Below are 9,365 nucleotides of genomic sequence, written 5' to 3'. Positions count from 1 at the left end.
CGGGACACCAACCCGAGTACAGCGTTAGCACTCCCTTTAGCTGAGTGACGCGTATTAGATAGTCGGGACACTAACCCGACTATAGCGTTCTCTCTAGTTTTTATATTGATTAGAAAATGCTAAAAGAAATCTGAAACTAGAAATTGGTTCAACAGGTGCAAAGGTCTCTTCATAATTTATCATATATTCTTGGGTGAAGCCCCTTGCTACCAGTCTTGCCTTATATTTTAGTAAATTACCCATTAAAAACCCACTTGCAATCTACTATGTTTTTATACACGGACCTTTGCACTAAGCACCATGTATTATTTAACAAACAAGAAAGGAAGTTAACTTCGGCTAGCCGAAGTTTATATACCCTTGCAGGTTTTCCTACTTAAAATGTTGTTTTTACAATGTCAAAAATTAAAACGCCTACTTTCTACAATGTTTTTTTCTATTTTTTTTTTCATTATTCCTATGGGAGCCATAAGATATTGTGGTCCAATCCGGCTCGTTCCGACATATGTACTACCTGCAATAGAAAGAAGACTTTTGGGAAAGCTTCATCGCGATAGCTTTAAAACTGAGAGACTAGTTCGCATAGAAACGGACAGACGGACAGACTGACAGACGGACACACTGACAGACGGACAGACGGACATGGCTAGATCGACTCGTCTAGTGATGCTGATCAAGAATATATATAGGGGAGAGTGCGGCAATTTCGTCACTGGGGCAATTATGTCACGCAATATTTAGAAATCCATAAGTCGTAAAAATATATAATTTTTTTGTTTTAGTCCTTCAAGACGGCATGACACAACCAATGCATTTTTTTTGCACAGAAGGTTAATAAAGCTTTAATATTAAATGTGTTTTAATAGTTTAAAAGCTACAATTAATTATCGACGAAATTTTTTCTGTATGCCACAATTGAAAAGGGATAAGATACAGCTTTTTTTATATAACACACAGTTCTATAATGTGAATTTCTGTGTTATTGATTTGTAACTTCGCGCCTAATTTCGGCAGAAAAATAATTATTTCTAAAAAAGTACCGTGTGGGGAAATTTCGCCACCCTATGCTTAGGGTAAATTTTTAAAAACATATTTTTTTATTTGACGAGCTGGCCAACGAACAGACTACCAACAGCAGCAACAAATATAGGACGTCAACAAAAATGGTACGCTTGATCAGTGTAGCATACTTACAGGCGTTAAACTCACTACATTTTTCAGGTGACGAAATTGCCTCAGTGGTGTGGCGATTTTACCCCCCTATGCGGCGAGGTTGCCCCAGTATATTGGTTTTACTTTTTAATTTTTTATAAATCACCAAGGTAATTAAAAAAAAAGGGGAATGTCACATATTAATGCTTGGTGCTAACCGCATTCAACAATAAAAATAGAAATATGATAACGCGTGTCAAGATGGACAAAAAATAGCTTTGAAAAAATGCTGACGAAATTACTCCACTCTCCCCTATACATTCAAGAACATCACATGGACGTACACACATAAAGCTAAAAATACCCTTGAGTTCTGGCGTCCCATGTCGGGGACAATTCCTTAGGCCAAACGCTCGGCCGCTGTCGACGTCAGCAGAGCAGTCGGTATTTATATATTGCGCTCTCTTTCCTTGTCTTATAATTTGTTGTTGTACTGAAGGAAAAAGCGGAACTCCCATACAATTTTCTCTATGTGGCGTCCTCGGTGCGTCCTCGAGTACAGATGACCTGTCCTCGGGTTTTCCTTTGGTGATTACTGAGGGAAAAGTGACATCTGGTACTGAAGGGTATTATCACAGGATGTCGTTGAGTTCAGGTACAAATTTTGTGGTGGAATGAGAGAAGGGACCTCAGAAAATTGCTTATTAAGGGCATCTACATCAAGGTCTGATTTAGCCACTGCGTTTTGTTTACCTATCCCCAGGCTCCTCAAATCCTTCCAAACTTGACTAGGGGTCTCTGCACTGGCGAATTTATTGTTATAAAATCTACTTTTAGAAGAGGAGATAAGGTTTGTGACTACATTTCTCAGTTGTTTGAAAATAATGTGCAGACTCTCGGTTTTGTATCTTTTCCAGCGTTTATAGGCATTATCCCGCATGTTAATTTGTTTTTTAATTTCCAAATTAAACCAAGGCTGATTGGCTGGTTTATGTATTTTTGTTTTTAACAGGACACAGTGTTCAAATAACTGTCGAATGTTGGAGTTAAATAATAGGAGTTGGTCCTGTGCCGAAGTCAAGTTATAAATACTGGTCCAATCATACTTGTCAAATAAAAAGTCGTGGTGTATTATCAGAAATAAAATCATATGTCAAAAAAATCTAGTCATGTTTAGAGAACGATGGCACACACAATTGATCATAGAGAATAATTTTGGACGGATCACTAACAAAGAAAACATCTAACAAAGAGCTGCAGGTACTACACCCAGAAAAATGATAGACAACATTTCAGGTCATGCATAGCCTAAAACATTTTAAATGGACTAAAAGTTCCTTTTTAGGTCATGTACTGCATACAAATTTAAATTTGTGATATATTTGCCCTACTATTTAGGTCCCGTATTTAGGTCATCGTGGGCCTTAAAATTAATGCATTTTACCTAAATAAATTTGCACGGAACTCTGATACCGTTCTGGCGACGCTGTAATTCCCAACCAGTTCTAGCGCGGCTTGCATGGTAACCCACTTCGATCGTTGACCAAGACAGCGATTTCACTGCTGATGATTGTATGCATGTACAGTGAAGCCTCTTCGCTCCTTTTTGTGTGTTGGCATAATGACGACTTCTTGAAGACTAAACCGACATTGACCTCGAGTTAGATACATTTTTCAGTACATATTTTTAGGCCAAAGAAAGCCTTAAATTTTGGTTAGGGGTTTTCTCATATTTTTAGGCAGCCAATTACCTAAAATCTAGGCCAAAAATTACCCCCATTTTAGGCCATTAATGACCTAACTTTTTAGGTCATGGAATCCTAAATTTTAGGCCATTCAAGGACTTAGCTCCAGTTTTAGGCCAATTTTACGTAAATTCTAGGCGATTTTTTGACATTTTAGGTAATTTTTTTTCTGGGTGTAAGCTGTATCTAATATATCTGTTGGGTACGAAAACGTTATCCTGGCTGGAGATCTTAATAGCAACATAATCAAAGAACAAAATGTGCAGAATGATTTTAGATCTCTTGGACTAAACTTGGTTAATTCCAACTTACCTACCTCGATGTACATCAAATTTTGGTCTGCACGAGCCCTTTCGCGTTCTATGTAATAACTATAACGTTCTTTATCATTTAATTTGCACATCAACTTCTATCCCGGTATTAAAAACTAACATTTTAACTCATTTGCTTCACTCCTAACTGCATGTTTTTTTCTTTTTATACCCGTTACTCGTAGAGTAAAAGGGTATACTAGATTCGTGCAAAAGTATGTAACAGCTAGAAGGAAGCGTTTCCGACCCCATAAAGTATATATATTCTTGATCAGGGTCACTAGCCGAGTCGATCTAGCCATGTCCGTCTGTCCGTCTGTCCGTCTGTCCGTCTGTCCGTCTGTCCGTCTGTCCGTCTGTCCGTCTGTCCGTCTGTCCGTCTGTATGAACGCTGAGATCTCAGAAACTACAAAAGCTAGAAGGTTGAGATTTCCCACACATATTCTTTGGCTTCCTACGCAGCGCAAGTTTATTTTAGCCGAGCGCCACGCCCCCTCTAACGCCCACAATCGCCCACTAACGATTTTAAAATGGGTCCTGCGCCCACATTATTAAAGATTTCCGAGAAATATAAATGCAATTTTGTTGTGTATATTTATACCTATCGAAATGTAGAAGACATTTTTCAAATCGGACCATTCATTAAAAAGTTATACGATTTATAAATTGTCAACATATATCTATCTCCCTCGCACTCCCTTTAGCTGAGTTACGATTATTAGTCGGGACACCAACCCGACACAGCGTTCGCACTCCCTTTAGCGGAGTGACGGGTATTAGATAGTCGGGACACCAACCCGACTATAGCGTTCTCTCTTGTTTTTTATTATTTGTCCCGTCTTTATTGGTTTTATGTATTCTTCCTCGCGAACCCGCATTTTTGCCCAAATTTACAAAAGGGCCCCGCGCGTAACAAGCACGTGCTTGGTGTCGTTGGGCCACTTGTTTGTACTTCTCGTAGTGCATCAACGTCCATCATATATTTCACTACACCCAGTCATCTATCAGGGGAAGCGGGTATCCATCACGAACAGTTATTTTATTAAGTTATATATAACACAGGCCGACAAAATGTGACATGGGTCGGTGTCCAGGCCTGCCACCATTTTATTTCGATAAATGATGCTTTTTTAAGCATAAGTTGCCACTACGCCTATAGTCCATCAGCTCTGGTATTTGCGGTATCTTTAATTTAAGAAAATCACAAAATTTCTTCGTCTTTTGGGATATATCTTCAAGAGTTGTCCACCAATTTTGGTAATCTTTTCGGAATTAAATAGTCACATGTCTCTTTTATACGGCCGTTTTGGAAAATTCAAACTAACTCAACCACAAGACATGGTGGGCGCATTCAAAATTTTAAAATCACAGCAAAGTTTAAAAATCTTCATTTGTAAACAGCATTTAAAAATTAAATAAAAATATTTTCTTCTACAATGCATTTTTGATACAGGTGTGACTGAATTTGCTGTGCAACCAGGCGTTCAAATGACTTGGACAGAAATGGTAGTATTGAGATGGGTCGAAATTCAGTTTTAGTTTTAGGAATCGGGAGTATATAAGTGGTAAATATGGTATTAAAAATGTGGGAGATGTGATGAATTAACTTTGTTACCAATATTTTTAGGAATTTTGGGCTGATGTTGTCCAGACCTTCAGCATTGGATTTTACCCTTAGTAAACATTCAAGAACATCACTTAGACGGACTCACATAAAACTAAAGATACCGTTCAGTTCCAGATGTCACTTTTCCCTAGGTAATCACCAAGGGAAAACCCGAGAACAGGTCATTTGTACCTCAGGACGCACCGAGGACGCCACATAGGGAAAATTGTATGGGAGTTCCGCTTTTTCCCTTAGTACAACTCAAAGGAAATTTTTTCAAAGTCCCGGGGATATACCAAGTGCCTTATACGAATTTGTCCTTTGAGATGTCCCGATGTTGGACATGACCCGTTAGATTTCACGGGGGACATTCAGAATTTGTCCTTTGGGTTGTCACTTAGGAAATCCATCATCGTGTCACCTTGTGTCATAGGTGATTTCATGGATGATATAGATAAAATAAAATACATACAAATTTATTTTTAATTTTTATTTGCTCTTTCATTTTATAAATTGTATTTTGAGTTTGTTTAACCTACATTTTCTTACAATTAATTATAAATAATACCCCTTGTTTTTTTTGTTTTTAATATTAATGTAAGATCGCCGTCCTCATGAATTTGTCCGGGTACGGACACGGGTACGGTGAACATTTGCCCAAGGATCCTGAAAAAATTAAAGACAGACATACATATGTTTTAAAAATATGTTTTACTTGCATATTTTTATATTTACCTTTTTTAAATCAAGTAGAGACCGCAGCGAGCATTTTTAGCGCTGGCCACGGGAAATGTATGTATGTACATACAATAAGAAAAAAAATCGCCCTGAATTTTAGAAAATCGCCATACTTTTTAAGCCAAAGGCAGCTCGCCTTGATTTTTAGAAAAAAGATTTTTAAAAATCAGAAAACAAAAATTCTTAAATTTAGGGTTAGTTTTTGCAAAATTGAATGAGAAGAAGAAAAAAAAATGGGGAATCGGGAAGTTATGCCGACTCCACCCCTCTGTCGGAGTGGGGTGTTGTTGTTGGGGTTCCCGTTTTTCAACTTAATTTTCTCTCCTCTATTTAAACAAATGGATGACGTCACGATGTTTGTACACAAACACACTTTTAATCTTAAATTGTAACTAAAATAATAACTGAAATTATTATATTATTTATTAATGATAAACATAAAAATCAAATAACTTACTATCTTGAGAAAAACATTTTGGTCGCTCGTGGAAATCGAACCCCTTACCTCACAGTTTGCAGTCAAACACTCTACTACACTCATAAAAATAAATTTTTAAATTTTGGAAATCGCGCCATTGAATCGGCCTACCTTTGAAAATAGAAAAAAAATTTCTTGTTATTAGAAAATTTGCCTTTGAATACAGAAAACCTTTCTTGATGGAAAAAATCAAGAATGAATTTTTCTTAAAAACAGAAAAAAGAAAATCTCAAATGTTTGTTTTGCCGTCGCAGCCAAAACATTTTTGTACGTATTTAAGGACAAAATCACCTTTGAATATATGAATGAAATGACCCTAGAATATAGAAAAGTAGCCATTGACTTCCTTCGGCTGCCGAATATTAACGACAAGAAAAACGAAGTGGGACGAAGGCCCCACTCGCCCCGACTACTACCCGGCTACCGACTTCTCTGATCACCCGAGCATCAGTTGTGAACGTGACGTGATTTTCAAGCGGACAAGAGGTGAAGCCTTTTTCCAAATATTCAAAGGTATGTAAATATATAATTTTTTGTATAGCGCGCGTACAATTGTATGTATGTAATTAAATGATAAATTCCAAATCTTTTTACCAAGCTTATACCAATTTAGTTGAATTGTTTTTTAGCTAAGAGCTACGTACATACATACATTTGTACATAAATTTGTGGGTGTAGAGCTCTATAATAATTTATCTTATTACTCGCATTTTATTTATTTTTCAGAGTGAAAATACCTGCAGTTGCATCAGCCAAATAATTTGTTTAGCGAAGCTGTAATTTTGTTTTAAAACCTTCTGAGGTAAGAAAAATATGTTGTATTTGTTTGACATACTTATGTATGCATGTAAATATCTATGCATGTACGCAGCTCACCCGATCTGAAACCCGATTTTCAACCCTTCATTTTCTACCTGTCTTGCTCCTCTCTCTCGGTCGTCTGACCAACGTGTTTGTATTTTGGCTATTATTAACATTACATTATTTCAAAAAAGTTGTTTATCTAAAAACAAATCATTGATATCCTAATAACTCTTTTTTTCTAGATGAGGAAAAGCGAAAAAAATGGATCACCTTAGGTCATATGAAGTTCAACAGACCTTGGGTAATAATAATTTTTTCTTAAGTCAAAAATGTGTTATTTAAAAATGTTTAAATGTTAAGTGTTAAATGTTTTAAATGTAACTAAATATAGTATGTAAAAGAAAAAACCAAGTTACATTTTTTTTTTTTGGGTTTCAGTGTTAATATAAAACTTTCTTTCAAGAAATATTATTTCTTAAATCAAGAAATAAAATTTCTTGAAAGGAAATTTGAACAAGAAAGAAATTTTTTTGTTTAAAAGGTGCCTTTCTAAAAAACCCTTTCTTGAAACAAGAAATTTAATTTCTTGAAACAAGAAAGAAAGCTCCTTTGAAACAAGGAATATTATTTCTTAAATCAAGAAATAAAATTTCTTGAAAGGAAGTTTGAACAAGAAAGAAATTTTTTTGTTTAAAAGGTGCCTTTCTAAAAAACCCTTTCTTGAAACAAGAAATTTAATTTATTGAAACAAGAAAGAAAGCTCCTTTGAAACAAGAATCGCCTTTCTTGTTTCAAGAAATATTTTTTCTTCTTTTAATGGTGGGTTTCTAAAAAACCATTTCTTGTTTTAAGAAATTTAATTTCTTGTTTCAAGAAATATTTTTTCTTGTTTTAAAGGTGCGTTTCAAAAAAACCGTTTCTTGAAACAAAGGCGAGGTCACCTTTGGCAAAAATTCAAAAAAAAATTTTCTAGATTTAACGGAAATTCTTCGATTTTTTTATGAGTGTAGCTGCGCCAGGGAAGCATCACGAGAGACGCTGTACAAAGTACATTCTAATTCTGTTCTCTTGGGTTCTAGGTTTATACTCTTTTTTATCCATTATGTGTGTGTTAGTTTACCTAAATCCTTATTTGTATAAAAGTATACAATTTATGAGCCAAAAAAAAGACTAAAAAAATGTCCGCCTCGACGTGGGATCGAACACACGCTTCCAAATATAAGCGTAGAAAACAAATAATCCGCTTGCATTAGATTGGGCTACCGATTGGGCCAATTTCTTAATATGTAAGGCGATTTTTTCTTAGTTTGAAAGAAACATTTCTGAATAACTGAAAATGTTTTTGAAAGTGGATAACAAGAGGAGTTGATCTAATCAGGGTAAGTTTTTCTTATTATTTAGAAAAATATTTCTGAAAAATAGAAATATTTTCTGAATTTCAAGGCGATTTTCAAAATTTAGGGCGATTTTTTTCCGAGTGTATTGCAAGAATTTTTCCACACAGAAACAAAAGCAAACGGGACATAAACCTACCGGTTATTTTAAATGAATTAAAATGTCACTTACCTGACTTTCAATGCAATTGGTGAACAAATTTTTTAAGTCGCCAATTACAAATTGTCTACGCACAAATTTAAGCACGTTGTTCTCTTCGATTGACAGTCAAAAATTACAGCCAGTCACGATTTTGCTTTCCCGGTTTCTTTTTAATTAATCGTCGCTATTGCCGCGTGCCAATGCTCCTATGTATACCCTTTCTATTGAGTAAAAGCACAATATATATTTTATTATTTAAAAAATTTTAATGGACAAATTGGAATTTTGGAATATTATAAAATCAATTTAAATAATAAACTAAATTAGTTAAATGTATTTTTAAAGTAAATTCAATTTAAGTTTATAAAACGAAACTAATTTTTTTATTTCGGAATACAAAAATGGTCCTAAAATGAAAGGGCGTACACATGTCGCTGCGTCACACAAATTTTGGTTGCTAAGGCTCAGATGACACATTCAATTTTTAACGTCAATTTATTGTGGCAATTTTTCTTTAATGGGACTTTAAACGAGCGCGAGAAAGAATCAAATATTTTTGGCTTCTCTTAGTGGTAGAAACCAATAATAAAGGCGCGATATCATATTAATCCTGACCCGCTTGCACTTCTTTTAACTCACACAAATGAAAAATTGTCACAATAAATTGACGCTAAAAATTGAATGTGTCATCTGAGCCTTACTGTAAAGCGAAAAAGAGAATGACGGACCGGCCGAAATTTGTCACTGCTAGCGTCGAGTGCAGGCAAATTATAAGACAAGGAAAGAGAGCGCAATATATATACATATATCGGCTTTTCTTTCTTTCATGTCGACACTGCGCCGTCTGCTCTGCTGACGTCGACAGCGGACGAGCGTTTGGCCTAAGGAATTGTCACCGACACGGGATGCCAGAACTGAAGGGTATTATCACAGATGGATGTCGAGTTCAGGTACATATTTTGAGGAGGACTAGAACAATTTACGCGAGCAAACTT

At 35.6% G+C, this 9,365-nt stretch overlaps 1 long non-coding RNA gene across 1 annotated transcript; it reads right to left on the bottom strand.

The window, feature by feature from the left end:
- Positions 1 to 5,371: 5,371 nt before the first annotated feature.
- On the bottom strand, positions 5,372 to 9,059 carry LOC138912808 (uncharacterized). The gene is made up of 3 exons (XR_011418366.1): positions 8,797 to 9,059; positions 8,401 to 8,591; positions 5,372 to 5,480 (listed from the first exon to the last, which is right to left on the bottom strand). It is a non-coding gene; the product is annotated as an uncharacterized lncRNA (long non-coding RNA).
- Positions 9,060 to 9,365: the final 306 nt, after the last annotated feature.

The sequence above is a fragment of the Drosophila takahashii genome, chromosome 2R (genome assembly GCF_030179915.1).
Source record: "Drosophila takahashii strain IR98-3 E-12201 chromosome 2R, DtakHiC1v2, whole genome shotgun sequence".
NCBI classification, from domain to species: Eukaryota; Metazoa; Arthropoda; class Insecta; order Diptera; family Drosophilidae; genus Drosophila; species Drosophila takahashii.
Note: the sequence above shows the minus strand (reverse complement) of the source record. Positions and strands in the feature narration are given on the sequence as shown.